Below are 20,577 nucleotides of genomic sequence, written 5' to 3'. Positions count from 1 at the left end.
ACTGGTGTACCTTTGAAACAGAGCTCTAAAAGGGAAAGTTAGGAAACAGAACCAGATGGGCACCCACGATAAAAAAAAAAAAATCATTTTGTGCAACTCAGGCCTACAAGGGGAGACACAGTAGACAGAACTGGAGCCCTGCCCGTGGGGAGAAGGGAAGGGAGTGGAGCAAAGAAGGAGGAAATAAATAAAGCAGCAAATCCCAGTGGGACCTACAGAGACCAGGCTAACAGTGTGCCATTCCTGAGAAGTATAATTAGGTCCAACTTCTAGCTCCTGATTTAAGCTAAAGAAACAGACAGGATTTCCAGTCCCTGCTAGGTGCCTCTAGAGGCAAGACCCCACCTGCAGCAGGGAGGGTCCAGAGGCAAGTGTACAGCCAGAATCTTGTGCTCACTTGCCTTGGGACCCTGTGTGACAGTGAGCCAAGAAGCCGGGAAAGACCCCTGGAGTGACCGAGGACCTCAGAGAGTGCACTGAACATGAGACTCAGTCAGGAACAGAAGCTCGTCTGGGAGGTGTGACTACTAGCAGTCTTTAAGAGGTGGCCACTTGACATGTCGTTGTGTCTGTGTTACATTCTAGTGTGTATCAGTGTGAAAAGGTCATTGCAACAAGGTCACTGTCAGCAGCCATGACATAGATGGGCGGGCCAGCTGTGGACTTTCTCATTGTCCTCTCTTTTGGCTGGCCATGCTTCGTGATGAACGGCACAAGGGCAGTGGGCACTTAAGGGACAAGAGGGAAGTCAAGCCACTGAGTGGCTTCCAACACACAGCACCTGAGATGCACCAGCCCTGTGAGAGCTCTTGACACCAGCATGGAGGAAGAGCAGCAGCTCAAGACCGGACCAGAGATGGGGAGCAGGGAGGTCCTGGTCTGGGCTGTTGCTGTTGTGGTCTTGTTAACCAGATCCCTGCTGGGGTGGGGACAGCAGGGCACTCTACAGTGGACAGTGGGCTTGTACCAGGTTACCTTCTCATGGTGGTATGGCCACACCCAGCAAGGTTCTACTCCCCAGGTGTCCAGAGGGACAGGTGGCTGAGTTCAGTGGGAGCCACCTAGAGACATGGTCTCTCTCAATAGCCTCTTTGCCACCGACCACATGGAGCAGACAGCAGGGCAGGGTCTCTAGCACTCCAGAGTCAGAAGGACCTCAGGACATTGATCAGTCCTCAGCTGCCCACCGTGCCTGGACATAGCTCCTTCCACTGTCCTCCCTGCCCCTCAAATCCCTGCAGGCAATGCCACCTCTTCTGGTATGTCAACCTCAGTTGGTCCGCAGTAGGTTCCAGATGAAAACTCTCTGGGCTGACAAGGACACTAGAAGATCAAGTTGACCCTGGGGTGATATCGCCAGTGCTGCCATTATGGAAAGTGGGGCACTACTGTGGTGGAAGCATGTCACAGCCATCCTCCTTGTCCTCAGGAAAAGTTCCTAGACCCCAAGTGGATGTGTGAAACTGCAGACAGGGCCAAACCCTACAGATCCTAGGTTTGTTCTTACAGTGGGTCTTAGGAACTCCTTTTTTTTTAAACTTGATTTCTACCTGTTCACTTAAAGGAAGCATTTCATGGTTTCTCTTTGGCATATGTGAATTGCCAGTAAACTACTCTTGAGTTTTGGAGCCATTACTAAGCAAAATAAGGGTCACTTAAACACAAGCACCACAATACCGCCTGAGTCTATCTGATAACTGAGATGCTTACTAAGGAACTAACACAAGGGTAGCATATACAGTGTGAATACACCGGACAGAGGCTCAATGCAGCGGGGCGTGGTGGTGCAAGTCTGTAATTCCAACACTTGAGAGGCGGCAGCAGGAGGACTGAGAGTGCAAGTCCAACCTGGCTGTATCATAAGTTCCAGGCCAGCATGGGCTGCATGGAGACTGTCTCCAAAGGACGAAAAGGGGTAGGAATGACTCACATCCCAGGCATGAGTCTTCATCGTGCTACTCTGAACGGTGCACAGCTTAAAACCGGTAACTGTTTATTCCTGGAAGCTTCCATTGATATTTTTAGAGCATGGTCAACTACAGGTAATTAAGCCATGGGAAGCAAAGACACGGATAAGGAGGACTAGTGTGCATGACATCCAAGTCCCACAGTGAGAAAAGCCCTTGCTTCTCCAGTTCTCTGATAACTTCTGATTCTGACAAGAACAGGCTTACCAGATCTAGCAAATACAAATGTAGGACATACAGTTCCCCTGGGATGCCATACAACCAATAAATATCTAGTATAAGCAAGTCTATGCAATACCCAGGATGTATGCATTTATTGTGTACCTGGAATTCTGATTTAACTGGGCAGCCTACATTTGATCAGGCAGACCTGGACAAGAAGAAAAGTGTCAGACTGGGGCTAGTTCAGGCCTTTAAAACTTCTCAAATACTTGGAGTGGAATCTCTTCTAAATAGACGACTCTATCACAACCCTGGGACTTGCAAACAGCTGGGAGACAGCACAGAATAAACACATGAGGCCCTCTGGATACACCAGGCACAAACACGAGCAATTGGTTCCACCTGGCTCCTGGGCTCTACCCCTATTGCTGTCCCCAAGTCCCACCAAAGGGAGCACACACCAGCAGCTGATCCCATCTGCACAGGGGCCACACCTGTGGGAACCATTCCACACTGAGGCCACCAGACCTGTGGGCAGGGCTCCTGGGTCTAACTAGGGCCACACTTGCCACTCTCCAAAACCCTGGGTCTCTCTTGTCTACACCTGAAGGAGAGAGGCCCAGAGGAAGCGGGAGTTCATCTGCTCCATCCAGGCCAAGGGTCACCTGAACATCCTGCAGTAAGGCCTGCTTCTTCTATACCTGATGGACACAGAATGCTCACCCTCTCCCAAGGGCCACCACATATAGCCACATTTTTAATGGTTCTAGGTGACATCAGTCCTGTGAGACTACAACCCTACCCCCACAGCTGAGTGAGACCCACATGGTGGAGAAACAAGGGAGTGACACACCAGCCTCTGAGCCTGGGATGGCGCTGCTGGAGCACACGGTTCATTGAAGGAGAGCTCTCAGGAGATGGGAAAGAGAAGGCCAAGGAGGGGACAAGCTGACCAAAGCAGGGGTCTCAGCTGGAGCTCAGCACCAACCTGCCCTACACAGAGCCCTGCAGGGTGAGGGCCACCCTGGGCTCCTCTCATTCACAGGAACATTAGTCAGTCATTGACCAAAGACCAGGGAGAGTTACTGCAAAGACATGTCAGGGAAAGGGGACACCTACCAGCTGGAGAAGGCACAGGTGTGAGCCATTAGCTGTCAACACCTGGGCAGCTGGTGCACAAGTGCACCTCAGGCAAGAAGGAACTGGGACTGGACAGGACCCAGCAGTGAGCACTATGTCTACACACACAAAGACACACAGACACATGCCCAGACAGCAGCAGACTCCACGGCAGCCAGTCATGAAAGGACGAATGCCGAGCAACTCCACGTCCACAAGATTTGTAGAGGGATCAAATTCACTGAGGCAGAAAGTAATATGGTGGGTGTGGTGGGGTGGATATGGAGAGAGGATGTGTTTAGTGAGTACACAGTTTCTGTTTAGGGTGATCAAAGGGTTCTGGAAATGGTAGCAGGTCTGCACAACAGTGTAAATACCCTTTACTGAGCTGTACACTTAAAATGGTACATTTCACAGATGTTCTACCAAAATGAAAAGTAGTAACAACACATGTGTACTCTAGAGCAAAAAGTGAATCACCATGTTGCAGAGAGAGGAAAGGAAAGAGCTGCAATGAAGACCTACAGGCGATGAAGGCTGCTCCGGAGATCTTGCCTTCATAGTAAGCTTCCTGGCAGCCAAAGCCAAAAGGGAAATTAGAGGGTGACCCGGGGCTCCTTGTCTGGTAAGAGGAAGTCATCTAGTTCACTGGGGAAAATAAGCTTGTTCTTGGCACTGGGGAAAATAAGCTTGTTCTTGTTGTTGGGTTCACATATAGTATCACTTCCTGAACTGCACTCTGAAGAAGAGGAAACTGAGGCCTAGACATGGAAAAATACCTGCCAGGTCATATAACCAGGAAACATGGCACAGGTATGCGGACCCATGTCCAAACGGCCAACAGAGTACAGCCAGCGTTCACAGCTGTCCCGCAAGCATTGCTTCCCGTCAGTCCAGCCTCAGGAGTGGGGATGCCGCGGCGCAGGCCAAAGTACTGCCCTCATGGGCCACCCTTCTGGTGGTACGACGAGACAGGAACAAATTAACAAAACAGTCTGGGATTGTGACAGAGGGACTGGACATGCCCTCATCAAAAGAGGACAGCACAGGCCTAGGAGGTAGCATTTCAGCTGACCCACCCAGCATGGTGGCCATGCAAAGGTCAGGCAATGACCCTGAGGCAGGATCCAGCTGGACACATGCATGGTGGCTGGCATGCAGGGAAGATGGCGGTAGGGGGTGGTAGACAGCAAGGGGACAACAAGTGGAGCAGGGGACACAAATATCAAAGAAGGGGAGAGCAGAGAACAGGGGAATCAGTGAGCCGTGTAGGTCAAAGATAGGAAAGTCCCACTGGGTGAAAGAGAGCACACTTGGAATTCTAGAAGAAACATGACACCTCTTTGAAGAAGTCTGTGGAAGCCAGGTACCAGTGGTTCACACCTGTAATCCTACCTACTCAGGAAACAAAGATCAGGAAGATTCCAGTTCAAAGCCAGTCCAGGCAAACAGTTTGAGAGACCCTATCTTGAAAAAACCCATCACAAAAACAGGGCTTGTGGAGTGACTCAAGCGCCTGCCTAGCAAGCGTGAGACCCTGAGTTCAAACCCCAGGGCTTCAAAAAAAAAAAGTCTGTGGAAGATTCCAGTTGTAGAAATACAGGACCTGATAAAACTCAATGACATCACTTAGAGAATGCGAACAGAACAGGAGGCAGAACTAGACACCAAGTCCCCCAGGGAGCGGGGAGGGGCAGACACGGTGGCTTCCAGAGACAGGCAGAGTCCTCTTGCTTCATGAAGGTGGTGGTGACCCAAGGGTTTGCAACACCACCCTACAATGACTTTGAAGCACATTATATATGTGTGCATTTTCACAATAAAAGAGACTTTAAGCCAGGCATAGTGGTTCACACTTATAATCCTAGCCACTCAGGAGGCTGACATTGGGTGGACCATGGTTCCAGGCCAGTTTGGGCAAAAAAGTTCTTGAGACTCCATCTGAACCAGTGATTGGGCGTGATGATGTGTGCCTGTCATCCCAGCTGCAGTAGAAAGTGTAAAACTAGAGAATAACAGTCCAGGAAGGCCTGGGTAAAAAAGATCCTGTATCAAAAATAACCAGAGCAGAAAGGGCCAGAGGTGTGGCTCAAGCAGTAGAGCACCTGCCTAGCAAGCACAAGGCTCTAAGTTCAAATTCCAGTACCACCAACAAAAAAAAAGAGAGAGAGACTTTAAAGAAAAGAAAAAGAACCAATTGCAGTAGTTCAGAAAAGGGCAACAAAGCATTTTTTGCTGGCAGAAAAATGGAAGGAGGGAAGGGATGTGAAAGCCACAAGTTATCAAAAGCCAAGTGACTATGTTTAGCTTCTGTCTTTAAAATCCTATTTCCTGTGGCCAAAAGTCACAATAGTGGATGATGTAATTTGCAAAAAGACAACAACCCTGGCTGCGAAGGGGTCTGGAGGGACCTGTGGTTCTTTGGGTCACCCAACTTGGGCAGGAGGTCAGCCAGACATGGCAGGCCAAGCTGAAGGCACAGTACAGGGGTGCCAGGGGGTGGCTTGGGGATCCCCACGGAGAAGAGGAGGGAGACAACTGAGTCTACAGCAAGCTGGATTCAATGTGGTGGCATGTGTCTGCAGTAACAACAGTCCCAGCTACTTAGGGAGCTGAGGCAGGAGGACTGTTTGAGCCCAGGAGTCCCAGGCCAGCCTGGGTGACATAGGGAGACCCTGTCTCAAAAACAAAAACATGGTGACCTAGCCTGGCCCCACGTGGGACTTAAGAGTGCCGGGGGCCCCATGCTCCTCACAGGTTTGGCCAGCAGGACCTTTTCTCCTTCCCTCAACGGGGTGAGCGTGCGAGAATGCTGGAAAAATAATACTTCGAGTGGAGCAGCCAGGTTTTTGATCTCTCCCTTTCTCCTCCTCCCTAACACAGAAAGGAAGAATAAAATGCTCTTCACATATTGGGTAAGCATTGACCCTACATCCATAAACGCTGATCTTATTGCCAGCACAGGCAGGTGAAAAATTAGAGAGCTGTAATGTCCATGACTTCTCATCAGCTCTGAGAAAAGAAAAATGCTGCTTTTGGCGCAAGAGGGACCTGACCCTTGCCTGCCCCTCAGTCACTACTCCACAGTGGCAGCGCTCCCCGGGCAGAGCAGTGGGAAACGGCTTACCAGGCTAAGGCTGAGCTCAGCGCTCCCTACCTGGTGCTCCAACATGCTCACTTGGCCTGACCGTGGCATGCCCTTGACCTCTGCCCCCTGTGAGATGCCAGGCTTGCACTGGGTCCTGCAGGAAGAGGAGGATTGAAGGTGATCACCTCTTAAACCTGCTCAAAATCCTGAATGATTCCCCATCAGCTCTGGCCCTGGGAGAATCTGAGCAAAGCTCAGATAGATGACCACCCCACCTTTCAAACACTCCCTCCAAAGGGGAGGTCAGGCAGTTTCTGACCACTCAGGACAAATTCACCCACTTTCCAAGGACAGCCCCTGTTGTTCTTAGGATCCCTATGTGGGGTCCATGCTCTCCCCTGTCCCCTCTAGTCACTCCACCCACAGTTTTCATTCTCCTTGCACTGGTGCCTGCTCAGGGACAGACACCAGGCCAGTGACAGCCCATGAGACTAAATTCAGAGGAGACAGTGGGCAAATAGCCTCTTCTGCTGACTGCATTAGACACAGAATGATATAACACTAAAGGTCCCTGAGGCCATTCTGTCCTCAGGTGTACACTGCTGAAGCTGGAGGCAGTTCAAAACCAAAGGAAAAGAAAAAGGCAAGAGATGGAAGAAACTTAAACAGGAGCACAGTTACAACTGCTGGACACCTGGGTTCAGCTGTACCTGAAACTGACTGAAAAGCTGAACTTTGCAATGGCATCAACCTATTTTATTTAAGCTAAATTGGACCAAGCATCTTAACAGACTTACAGGAATACACCTAAAATTCCCTGGTGTTCACTCATGGCCCCCTGGCTCTTCAGTTCAAGTATAAAGTGAAAACTCCCAAGGGTAGCATTCAAAGCCCTTCCCCATTTCCCCACCTCTCTTCCCTAACCATCTCTCTCTGTTGCCCTCCATGCACCCAATTCCTGCAAAACTCTGAGATTCTCTCGGATTCCCAACACCTCATCTTTGCCCATGCCATTACCCCAACCTGGGACGCCCTTTCTCTGGAACACTGCACCCCCAAGTCCCACCTATGCTTAAAGCCAAACCCCAAAGATGGGAAAATGCATGAATGATGGATAAGTTGGTGGATGGTAGACAGTGGGTGGGTGGGCTGAGTGCAAAGTTGAATGGGTGGGTGAGTGGATAGCTGAGTGGGTGACGGACAGTGGATGGATGACTAAGTGGGTGGGTATTAGGTGGAGGGTAGGTGGGTGAAAAGGAGAGCTGCTGAATGGGTATTTGATGGGAAGACTGATGAAGAGATGGATGAGTGAGCAGGTGGATGGTAGGCAGATCTTGGGTGGATGGGTTGGTGGTAAGTGGACGGCAGATAGACAGGAAGGTGGATTGATGGCTGGATGAGCAAAGGGCAGTAAGTCAGCAGATGAACGGATAAGTGGTCGGCAGGAGGAGAGTAAGGAGAGAGAAGGCGGGTGGGAAGGTAGATGGGAAGGTGTGGGAGGAGACGGAGGGTAGTTGGGAAGGTGGGGTGCTTGCATCAGCATAGACAAGGATGAGAGGTGACAGATGAGTGGATGGCAAGGCATGCATGGGGACAGAAAGACAAGCATGCCAGTGGACGGGAGTGGAGCTGGGAAACTCCTAACACTCAACTGTATTCTTCAATTGAAGAATCCACTGGAAAAGCCAGCAGAGGTGCAGGGCTCCCATGGGCCAGCACCTCAGACAGCTCCCTGCCCTGACACAAGGAGCCTCATGGGAAGACCAGGCCCTAGAGTCAGACTGGCCATGTTCAGTCTGGGCTCGGGTGAGGTAGGGAGCCATAGGTGAGGGAGTGTGGCTCTCTGAGCCTTGTCCTCACAGGGGACCAAGAAGGCCATGTAAGCTCACCCACAGAGGTTGGCACAAACGTGGCACAGAAGGAGTCCACAATCATTCCGATCCTCTTAAAAAATTGTTAAAGACATTGCTTCAGGCCTAGAGAAAGGAAGCCTCCCTGTCATGCAACCGGGAAAATCCCAATAGCGAAAGCAAACACAGTTAGCACAAAAGAAGAATCTAGCTGCAGGTTCCCTCCTGAATTCTGGAACCAGGAGAAACATAGAAGACAGTGTGCTAGCTGCTCTCCTCAGCAGGTCCCACCTCTACTCCATCAGTTGGAGCCCCATTCTCCACCCCCAGCTGCCGGGTAACTGTCCCCAATGCCCCATGACCTCCTCCTCCCTGACTGTGCCCAGTTCACCTCTGCCCAGCCCACACTGCCTCCTGGGTCCTTCAATGACCTGCTCCTGCTCCTGGCTCCTGCTCCTGCATCCACCTCCATCAGAGCCCATCCTCTCCACTCCAAATAACACCATATTTCCTGTCCAACCCTAGGAAGACAGCCCTGAAACGTCACCACCTTGGGACTTCTGCAGTGCCCTGGACAGGCACACTCCACCATCTCCACCACTGGCCCATGTCACAGAGGGCCGGCCCTCCCTCTAACCAAACCAGACTGGATGCTGGGACTGGGAAGTTCCTTTCTGTAACTTAGGAGCCAGGGTGGGTGGGGGCAAGGGACAGGAAAAAGAGACCAAAAGAAACAAGGACAGCTATCCATCAGGGAGAGGAAGAGAGACAAGACAGAGATGGGAGCATACAGAGAAGCAGACCCACAGATGGACAGACAAAGATGGAAACAGGCAAGCAGGGCCAGCCCACAGCAAACGGCTCCCTCAGCCACATCTGGCAGGAGGCGCCAGCCAGGGAAGCGGGCAGCCGGCTTCTCTGTGACTCCCTCGGGCCTTTGCCGTGCCGGCGCCCTAATTTATTTGCACGGGCTTGAAACTCAGGAATTTCTCAGGGCTGCCAGAGAGGCGACAGGCGTGTGGAAACCAGCAGGCTCTGGCCCCAGCTATGGTAGAGCCATCAGGCCCACGAGCCTAAGAGGCCCCCAAGGAGGCCAGTATTGCCAAAGCAAAGGGGAGACAAGTGAGCAGGACCAAGCTGGGTGCTCCCAGAGATCAGGGCTCAAGACCAAAGCCAGCTCTAGCTGAACAATCTGGGGCATGTGACAAAGCAGCTTTTATCTGCAAAATACACCCAGCCACAGCAGCTTCTCAGCAACACGGGGATGACTCAGGACATGACATAAAGACCCTTACACTGTGCCTAACAGCAGGGCACTCAATAAATGTTCAGAATAGAGAAAAAGTTAGTAGCTCTGGCCATTTTAAGCTTCCCGCAGCTCCTCATCCTGTCTATTCCTTTGCAAAGGCTGTTCTCTCTGCCAGGCACACCCTTCTTCCCCATAGCCAGCTCCTACTCATCCATCCCTAAAGACCCAGCTCAAACGCTCCTCCTCCGTGAGACCTTTCCTTAGCGTTCACCACTACTTCTCTGTGAACCTTTCTACACTCTGTTCCTTCAGGGTTCACAGTCAAGAAGGATGACACAAGAGGTTTGACCAAAGTCCCAGAGAGCAACAGACGCCCTGTGTGCTTGGGTAAGTGTGGGAGGTCCACAGCCCCTGCCCTTCTCCCTAGCTCCCTCTTTAACGTGAACTCCCGGCCTGGGAACAGCGGGTGTTACTGTGCAAGAGTGTCCTCGCGTTCCCTTGGAATGAGCTCTGCGAGACAGGGAGGGAACATCACTGTGCTGGCTGTGCCTGTGGGGCAGGCCAGGGATACTCAGGGATCTCCACCCAATTTCCTCTGGGAACCCCCTCCCTCTCTCATCCACTGGGATGACCCACAAGGGGTCTCACACCCCCAGCCACAGTGACTGGTCAGGGACAGTCACACCACCAGGGACATGGCCCCTGCTGAAGCTCCTGAGCTCCTGGTGTGAACCTGGAGCTGCTGGGGCCCTCCGAGAAGCACGTGATGGATGTGATGGAGCCTGCATAAGAACACTGCACTGTGGACAGAAGCAGAGCATGGGCTGTAGATACAATCCTGACACCATCTTTTAGAGACTCTGGGTATAACCACACCTGAAGCTAGACACTAGGCTTTTTTAGTTCCATGAAATTCTAGCTTTCTATCCCCTGTAACCAATAAAATCCTGACATTTGTGACAATACAAAATAATCACCTTCTTCTACTTGCTGCTGACCTGACCCTATGTTTCTGTGCCTTGGGGTCACAGTGGGGCAATGGGGCAGCAGTTCAGCAAACCATTCTGTTATAGATTAAATGTGTGTCCCTCAAATTCACATGTGGAAACCCTAAAAGGGGATGGTACCAAGAGTTGGGGACATAATTTGGGTCAGATGAGGTCAGGAGGACAGCACCTGTAATGGCATTGGTAGACAACCAGAAGTCTTGCTGTCTACCAGGCAAGCAAGCAGCAGAAAGGCGGCTGTCTGCAGGCTAGGAAAAGCTACACCTGGAAGCCACCCTGCGGCTTTGGTGGGGGACTTCCAGCCCCCAGAGCTATGAGAAACAAGCTTGTGCTGTTCTAGCCCCCAAGCCAACTAAGACATGGTCTTTTCCTCTGGGCAGCATGAGGTCAGACAACAGCTCCGAAGAACATTCAGGAAAGGGCCAGCTGGCCATCACTGTGAGCGTGCTTCCATCAATGGCCTCCTAGCACCTGGAACCACACTTTATACTTTATAAGGCCCTTCTCCACCTTGACATGCCTCCTTGGTAGACTGGGCCCAGCTCACCTTGTCAGGCCATATCTCCCTCTTCCCCTCATCCTGGAGGCCCGGACTTCATCCCCAACCCAACCCTAACACATAAGCCAGACCAAGTCACCTTCCCCTCCAAGCTCTGCCCAGGCAGCACAAGGGCACAGAGCTGGGGACGTGGAGGGCCTGCATGGGGACAGGGGCTAGCCACTATCTGACAACCAGTGGTATGGTGATAGAGTGTCCTTTCACACAGCCCCACCCCAGCACAAAATGTGCCAAGGATGTCACATAGACACAGGTGTCTGAAGACCCGTCAGGGGGCCTTTCCAAGCCGGGCCAGAGATGACCACGGAGGGTGATGTCTGACTTTAGGGACTGGCCTCATGGGGCGGGAATCCCTTGATGAGGAATGACCCTCAGTTCTTTTTAAGCCCAGGATACCAGAGAATAGCTCTGTGGCCCTGGTGTGTCTGCAACATCTCACGGACACTTGCCACCTCTTTTTATCCAAGAGCGGCAGGACTCTGTTGCTGAGCTGGGGCAGGGAACGGAAGGCAGGCAGAAGTCAGGCACTACTTTGTTTGTAGTGCTATGCCTTTTTTGTAGGAGGTTGTGGATTTCAGCAAGTGACCCTGATTCCTATGGACAGCCATGTCAAAGATTTCTGTTTAAAGTAAATATGAGTGAAAGGAGGGAGGGGTTGTGACGTGTAAGGCAGAGGAGGAGAAGGAGGAGGGGGCGGAAGCCCGACCTTCACTCGGTCCTCACAGGAAGCCAACACCCCTGGCTCTTTCCACAAGAAAGGGCAAAGGTCCCTCAGCCTGCCCCTGCCACCTTGTAACCAGAGAGCAGCCACCAGAGCACTGGACAGTGGGGGTCAGACAAGCCGGTAAAACAAATTCATTTCCAAAGATAAGCAGGGGCACATAAGATTAGCACCAGGACAGCCTACCTCCATGCCTGGGACAAGGGGCTCCTGAGCAACTGCAGTGACAAGTGAGGTCTCCAGTGTGTGTGCACACATGCGGGGGGTGTGCCTGTGTATGTGAGTGCTGTGTGTGTGAATGTGTACTGGGGGAGGTAAAAGTATATGCCTGTGAACAGGTGTACGTGTGTTCCTGTGTGTGTGTGTGTGTCTGTGTGCTTGCAAGAGTAGCCATGGGTGTGTGTGTGCCTATGGGTGTGAGTGTGTGCCTATCTGGACAGAGAGGGCTGAGGAATGTTCGGCAAGGTTGTGCCTGCAAGGAGTTAGTATGTGTCAAGACCACCTTCCCCCACCCTGACCCTTGTTCCCTCCCTCCTGCACCCCACCCTGTGCTCCCCTTTCCCTTTCCCTACTGCCCTAGGGGTTACTGTTCAGGATATAAGTCAGAGATGCACAGGAGCAGGGGAAGCCTGGTCAGTGGCTCCAGGAGTCGCCTACGGCAACATTTTGGATGGGTTTCCATTTTGAGAAGATAGTAAAAAGAACAGAACTTTCTGTATCACCTGAAAGCTCACTAGGAACCAAACACTGGGATGGGCATTCAGGACTGGAGGGCAGTCCCAGGTGGAGGACAGAAGGACTCTCAGAAGACCTCCCAGGCCAAGTGAGCCCAACCACAGGGCCGGGACTAGGCTGATACAGACAATGGTACCTCAATGGTCAGAGTGAAAAGTGATCAGAGAGAGGGGACACACTCCAAGTCCCACTAACACGGCCACTCGGCAATACCCTACATCCCTAGGGGCACTACCACCAGACCCATTCTCTGGATGAAGAAGCCGAGGTTGGGAGAGAAAACCCTGTGGTCCGGGGACCCAATACCCTTCTCCCTGCATCCCACCAGCCACACCTCAGAGCCTCTTCCCACATTCAGACCATTCCCAGGCACTAGGGCCAGCAGAGAGCCCCAAGGGCTGTCCCAGTCTCTCAGATGAGCAAGTGGATAGGTGAACATGAATAGAGGGACGTGAGCTGGGGCAGGCCCCCCGTGAGTACAGCACATGGTGCTGGATGCCCACCGGCCCTATCCGTTTGGCTGAGGCTCCCACCATCCCCCTGGCCCCAGCCCAGCACCGTGGGTGGCACCGCTTCCTCACCAGCACCAAGACCTGGGTGGGGCCACTCTGGCTGAGGACAATACAGCCACTCTCATAAAAACCAGGCTCCTCGCCCTCAAGGAAGGAAATAACCTCCCCCAGACCTGTACTTTCTCACAACAATCACAGCACATAAGAAAAGAGGCTTTTCTGTAACATTTCCAAATTACAGTAACTGTGAGGACAATGGTGTAAAATGACGCACAGCATGACCCTTAGCAGAGGACACGCCTGAAGGAGGGGAACGGTGGCACAGACGAGCCTGGGCACTCCACAATTGAGGACCCAAAGGCAGGTGGAACTGGCCCAATCCCAGCTCTTCCTCCTGGGCTGGCTTCAAACCGCCATTCTCCTGATCTCTGCCTCCTGAGTAACTAGGATTGCAGGCGTGAGCACCCTGGCTAATATGCCCTCTGTCTTAATTCCCCCCACAAAGCCCACAGCTGGTTCCCCACATCCACTGACACCCTATCAAAAGCCAGCCCCATCCCCAGTCCCTGTCCTAGGCCAGCCTCATCTGCCCCTGTCATGCACACGTCCCTCACAACACATCTCAGTAGGCCTTGATTTGTTGCCGGCCTGTGTCTGCCATCAGGATGGAGCTCCATGGTGGCAGAGGATGCTATCTTGGTCACTGCATTGTCCCCAGCACTCGGAAGGTGCTCAATAAATACCTGCTGAATAAAGGAACACGTGTGCTCACTTTCTCTCTCTGAGAGATAGGGATTACGAAACTCACTTTACAGGGAGAAAACTGGGGCCTGCAGGTGGGTAAGTCACTGGCCCCAAGGGAGCACAATGTGTGGGTAGCAGAACTGGGATGTAAATCTCTAGAAGGTCAAAGAAGGGACCTCCTTGCACCCAGCTGCTCCCCATGTGGCAGTGGGGACTGCACTGGCTCTCCAGGCCTGGACCTGGCGCTGCGCTCGGGGTACAACCTCCCAGCAGACGTGAAATGCCAGGATGCCCACCCCAGGAAGGGGCCACAGTGAAATGACCAGAAGCAAACACACCCACAGGAAAGAGGTGAAAGAAACGAGGGCAGGAGGAAGGATGGGATGTGTTTTGTCTTGTTTGTCTGCTTGTTTTTGTCTATTGGTCAAACTTTGCAAAAACTGACTTTGGTACCATACATTTTTAAATCACCATGGAAACTTTCATAGGCCATGCTAAGAAGAAGTCAATCTGACCACAAGTTCATGACCGCCTTAAGCATTTCCATTTAAAACTCTCAAGTGAGCATCCACCCACCAACTGCTTTTTTAGATTCACGTAATGTTCTTGTCTTTTTGTTGGTTTGGTTTGATTTTTTTTCTGCAGTGCTGGGGATGGAACCCGGGACTTGGTGCATGGTAAGTACCAGTTCCACCACTAAGCTACACCCCCAACCCCTCAAGTAATGTGTTAACATGCAGCCCAGTGACATGGCTCAAAGCCCCCAAAATACAATAAGACACACAGTTGGAATCTCTCTTCCCCTGGCACCCTCCCCAGATGAGCACCAGCTAGGGTGCTTCCTGTCAGGTTTGTGGGTAGGCATACAAGCATGGGTTCATATTCGGATTTCACAGCAGAGGTAGTGTGCTTTATACAGCAGCCCAGTTCCAGCTCCTGCCCATGCACATCACCCTCCTCCCCAGCAGGAAAGAAAACAGAATAGCCGTGGGCTGCTGGCCACCCCCAAGTCACACATGTCACAGACATACCTGGTCTTCATTCATTCAGGCAACAAACTTCCAGGAAGCCACATGTCACAGGGGACTTAGCTTACATAAACTGAGCCACATCAGACTAAAGGGAGGAAGCCATGGAAATTGGGGCTCAGAATGACCCAGCAGGTGCCACGCCCTATGCCACCCAGCAAGCAGTCACCTGAGAGAACAAGAGCCAGGGTGGGAGCCAGGTGTCCCTCTGCCTGATATGGCTCCTGAGTCCCCCTCTGTGGCATCTCATTTGCCAAGGCCAGCGAGGCCTTCAAACAAACAATGTTCATACCCCACAGCCTCGACATGCATGGCAGATTCCACAGCTGGTCTCCAAGAGGACATACCTCAGCGGCTCCAGGGCCACATGGGACTCACCCAGACTCTGCCATCTCCACCTGGTGGTCGCAGATTGACCACCCGAAGGTGACTGCTCCCCTCAAGAAGGAATCCTGTGCTGTTTTTTGTGGCTGGTTAAAAGCAGCCTTAAAGGCCACACAGAGTTGGCCGAGGGCAATCTTCCCCTTAGGCCCTGAATTTAGCTCCATCTGACCCCAAAGGAACACAGTTTCACTCATCTTAGTCATGCCACAAGCATTTATTGAGCTCCTACTGTGTGTTGATTGTAAACCAGGCTCAGGGAATCCCCTTCCTACCCCCTCCACCCCGCCCCAAGGTCAATGGTACCAAGGTCAAAGGTCTCTCATGGCAGAGACCTCTGCTCTAGAGTCAGAAAAGCTGGAGTTGAAGTCCCCATTTCCACACCCTACTGCCCTGATACCCTTGCTGAGTCTCCCTTCCCCACCTGCCACCCAAGTCATGGGATCCCTCAGGGAGGCACAAAGATGGCCTTACAGGGTAGCTGCAAGGATCTAGGGGAAAAGCAAAGCGCGAGGCCTGATTCACACCTGCCATGCTTTCTTGCTGTGGGAACCAGGCCTCCTTCCCCAGAGCCCAGTGGAAAGCGTTTGCTCCCAGTACAAAGTCACCCTGTGGTCCAGAACCCCGGACATCATGCATGGCTAAGGTGACTGAGTCTCTGAATGACAGGAGGCTCACCCAAGCCTCCCCAGACTTGAGGTGGACTAGGAAGCCAAGAAGTCTACTTTCTGCAATAGCCACAGCCAACACTGGCCTCCGCAGGCCAGGTAGGAGCTGAGAATGAAAAAAGGGCTGGGTGGGGATTGTAACCAAATCACACTCCTGGTCCATCCCTAAGGGCAGCAAGCAGGCAGCACTAACTGATGGGCACCACAAGGGCATATGGACACCCAAACTTCCAAGGCTTGTGATTTTTCCAGAGAAGACGGAAATCCAGACTTTTCCTGCCAATTTGTAAATGCTGGCAGCTAATTAAATTTTTTAAAATAATAATAATATGGTGAGAGCCAAACAAAACATACAGGGCCAGCCGCAGCCGGGGCAGGCAGGTCTGTGTCTCCACAATCAGATGCTTGGACTTCATCTCCCACCCTCCAGCTCTCCCCACATCACACAGTTGTGCCCAGGGCAAAAGCTCACATCCTGCCCTTCTTCCTGGGGTGGGGGTCTTCACCCCCACGGGGCACATGGGGAAGGTAAGGCCCACGCCCTGAGAATTCAGTCACAAGCATGCATCAGTTTCAGCTTCCACTCCATACAGAGCCCAGGAAGCACTTCCACAGCCACCCAAGTCATGGGATCCCTCAGGGAAGCCTAGGATCCCACCCTTCTGCAGGGGGCTCTGGCTGAGCAACAGCACCCAAACCTCAAGCTTTTTCCATCTGGTCAGGGCGACACCTGCTGGCTCAGTCCAGCTTGGACTGGCCCAAGTGGCCCACAAAACTGAGACAGGAGAGGTCTTAGGAGATCAACGAATAGAGGGAAGAAGCCCCCAACTGGGGGAATGGAGCAGGGGCAGAGAGATGACACCACGCCCAGGCCAAGCCAGCCCCTGCAGTCTGAGCCCCTCCCTCCAGGGCTCCCCAGCCTCCCAGACCCATAGCAAGGGAGCCTGGCCAAGAGCAATGGCCACAACCTCCCTCCCCCAAGGCTGGGGCTCCTGCCCCACGCAGGACAACCAGAGAACCACTGGTGCTGGGCACCATGAAGTGGCCAGTGAATGAAACTGTGTGAGGTTCAGCCTATGTGGTACCCTGAGTTGGGGCCGTGTGTGTCCCAGGTATGGGAGAGACACAGGCCTGGGTGGGAGACACATGTGTGATGCATGTGACAGGCACCCACTTCGGGCCGGCTTGTGTGCATTTGTGAGAAGCATGCGTGTTTAATAGAGACAAACTGATAGCCGGATGGGGGGTTGTGCGTGTCTGAGGGATGCCTGTGTGCAAGGCACGTATGAAGCACTTGTGTGTGTGAAAGAGAGGACTAGTGGAGATGGGTGTGAGGAGTCCCTGCTGTGTGAGATTCAGGATTGGGGGATAGAGGGGTGGGGAGCCTGGACTGCCATACTCCTCTGCAGAGCATGCAAGAACTGCTGGCGAGTGTAAGGGGGGGTGGTGCCAGATGGAGAGGCCCAGATCTTCCCTACCCTGGGGGATGGTGACTAATGGAACCCTCTAGGGAGGGGGGACCCTCTGAGACAAGGTACCCTATGGGACAAGGCTGGGGGGTGGGGTGGAGATCCTGCCCGCTAGCCCCCAACCCACACCGGCCTCAGTGTCCGCATCTGTGCAGAGTCCCGCTGGCCGCCCGCGACTGGGACCCGGACGCCGTGAGGCTGTGCAGCGCGGGGCCCGTGGGTCTGCTGGGCCGTCAGAGCGTCCTCGCACCGGGGCCGGTGCGGAGGGGCGGCCTGAGGGGCGCGGCGCAGCGGGGACACAGGGCCGGGGGCGCGAGGGCTGCACTCACCGCGGTGCGCTCCTCTGCGCGTCCGTCGGTCAGTCGGTCCAGCCCGCCGTCGCGCGTCCAGAACCAGAGCTCCCGGCTGCGCGCGGCGCTGGACGGCGCGGGCGGGGCGGAGCGGGGCGGGGCGTGGGGGCGGGGCGCGTCCGGCGCGGTTCCCTCCCCCGCCCCCTCCCCTGCCTCCGCCTCGGGGCGGGGTCTCGGCTCCAGCCGGGGAGGGGCGGCCCTGCACCGCAGCTCCTGGCAGAGATGCGCCAAGCCAGTCCCCGAGTCCGCCCCTCGTGCGTTCGCAGCTCAGCCCTAACATCCCCCGACCCCCCTTCTGCACCCCCTAGGCCCTGGCTTAACTTTGCGTTCCAGGAGTCGTACTACTGCCAAGAGGGAACTAGGGGGCTTTGGTCCGGACGCCTCAGCCAGCCTGAGCCTCAGTATCCCCACCGGGATGAGACACCCAGCACCCTTGGTATATTGTGATGGCCTGAGGGGCCTGGGTACAAAACTGTCAAGAGGCAGGACTGTCAGAGGCAGGTCCAACCTGGACCCGGCCTCCCAACCTCCTTGCCTCCTACCCTAAGAGCTCCCAGACCCCACCTTGCCCACCTGCCCCACTGCAGGTCCCTGGGTAGACAGGTCCCTGCCCACAGCTCTGGGATAGTCTAGGTCTGTCCTTTCTCTCACCCCAACTCTGCTGCCTGTACCAGTCACTATGTGGCCTCAACCAAGGCCCTTGACCTCTCTGAGCCCCGCCTCCTCATCTCTTCAGTGGTTAACCCCTCTGCTAATGGGGAGACTGGAGAATCCTGTGCGACTGCGGTACGGGGCTGGCAGGTAGTGGATACTCTGCAAGTTGAAAGCCCAGATCATTAATTACTGGGATGCTGATGACCTGCTCCCAATGGAGGCAAGATGGGGTCTAGTCCCAGTGTCTAGTCCCCCCTACTCCCCACAGTCAGCTGACTCAGATCCTGTGCCTGGCAACAGGCCCTATGGGAAGCAGGCAGTTAGCAAGTGACTACCTTTCAGGTCTTTCTTCCTGGCCAAGGGCCACCCCCAAAACCCACAGAAGCAAACCCAGGCAGTGCCACACCAGAATGAACATTCAGGCACTAGAGCAGCCCAGGTGCAAGGGGCCCAGCCCAGAGCTCACTGGGCCCTGTAGGCCTGGTGTCTGCACAGGAACCCCAAGCTCAGTTCCATCCCCAGCACCAACTTAGGGTCCCAGAGGTCAGCCAACAGGCTGGAGGATCCTTTCCCACCACCTCAGTTCCTGTGGCTGGCTTACTCTACCTCTCCACCTAAGTGTATCTCTCTCTCTCTCTCTCTCTCTCTCTCTCTCTCTTTCTTTGTGTGTGTATCTTACTACTCCTTCAGCTCATCTCTTGTATCTGTGTCTCCATCTTTGTTTTAATGTCAGTCCATCTATCTGTCTGTCTCACTCCATTTGTCTCTTTTGGTCTTTTCATCTCCACCTGTGTTTCTTGGCATCAATCATGGCCCTCATTGCCTAGGATTCAAGGCTCAGAACCACCTCCTGTTCCTGTCCAAGAGTCCGTGGCCAATGGCTACTACCCCACATCTTAGCAGCAGCTTTGGGCCAAGAGTGCTCTCCATCCCCACCCTAGAGACTTCCTGCAGCCCAGGACAGGAATGAGGAGGTGAAACCAGGAAGGACTCAGTAGCTCACAGAGGAGCAGGAGAGGATGAGGGGACCAAAGCCTCAACTGAGAACGTAGGCCTAGCCTGCCTCAGCTTTAAATCTGGGCAGGCCTTTGTCCTCTGGGCTCTTTCTCCATTGGTACTTGTTTCCTTCAGGTCCTTTGCACATACTATTTATTGCTACCTGGCAGTAACCCTTGTTGTCCATGGCAGGCTCATGCTTGCATTGAGATATAGCTGAAATGTCTCCACTCCAAAGAAGCCCTCTCTGAAATGCCACAGAAGTAGCAACTGCCCCTCTACGCTGTTAACTGTGCTGTTTCTCTTCACTGACTGGCTTATTAAAATTCCTTTATAAATGACTATCAATGAGATTATCTGGTGGTTAAAACCTCTGCCACATCCAGCTTTGTGACCTTGGCAAGCTATTTTACCTCTCTGGGAAATAATTTTCTCAACTTTAAAATGCCTCAGGTATTGTTGGGAAGAGTGAATGGACTGAAATCAAAAAGGGCTTGGAATGGGGCTTCACCCAAAGGAACCGCTCAGGAAACAGCTGATGAGTGAGTAACAGATCGAATTCTTCTTCCTATCATGGGGGGGGCGGGTGTAAGATGGCACCAAGCATGGAGCCAGTACTCTGTGGGTGACCCTGGGCAGGTCTGCCCAGGACTGCAGCCTGAGGAGCCCAAATCTCAGCTTTCCACCAGATAAGGCAGGCAGAGGAACTTCCTGGGCCTGTTATTTGAGCTGGAGATGTGGCTAAGGCAGCCGGCCCCCGAGCCCTGCCAGGGCTGTTATCATAGACAGAGCGTGTATCACCCACCAGGAATTTGTGGCCTGGAGCCTGGCTGACACACAGTAGAGGAAGTTGCTGTCTGATAAGGTCAAGACAGTGTCACAGTGGGTAGTGGAGTTATTTGCATTAATAGGATCTCACCAGCTCCCTGGGCGCCAGGGCCAGCAGACAGAGGGCTCATCTGCGACACTTGGCTGGCCCAGAGGGGACGAGATAGCTTACTAGCCTTCCTTGGCTACAGTACCTCTCCAAGCCTCAGTCCCAGCATCTGAAAAATGACAGTACTAATAGCCAGCAATGCACACAACTCTATCCAAGGGCTTAGGAACCAAATGGCCTTGCCTTAAACCCACATCCTCCCCGAATGACTTGGGCCTGTGGTGGTCCCCCTGTGGCTGCAGTACTGTCACGCACAAAACAGTGGCTGCTTCATGGGATTGTTTGGGAGTTAAAGATGCTTAGAGCAGCGTCTGGCCTTTGATAAGTTCTGCAGTAAATGCTTGCTGCTACTCTTCTTGTTAGTTATACACAACCTAAACC

At 53.3% G+C, this 20,577-nt stretch overlaps 1 protein-coding gene across 2 annotated transcripts in view; it reads right to left on the bottom strand.

The window, feature by feature from the left end:
* Fbln2 (fibulin 2) overlaps window positions 1–17,695 on the bottom strand; it is a 71,958-nt gene extending 54,263 nt beyond the window's left edge. For both annotated transcript variants that reach the window (XM_074044563.1, XM_020176167.2), the window contains exon 1: window positions 17,589–17,695. The gene's annotated coding sequence lies outside the window, so the exon portion shown is untranslated. The remainder of the gene's footprint in view (window positions 1–17,588) is intronic.
* Between the last annotated feature and the right edge of the window lie 2,882 nt (window positions 17,696–20,577).

The sequence above is a fragment of the Castor canadensis genome, chromosome 10 (genome assembly GCF_047511655.1).
Source record: "Castor canadensis chromosome 10, mCasCan1.hap1v2, whole genome shotgun sequence".
Lineage (NCBI taxonomy): Eukaryota > Metazoa > Chordata > Mammalia > Rodentia > Castoridae > Castor > Castor canadensis.
This window is presented reverse-complemented; position numbering and strand designations above follow the sequence as displayed.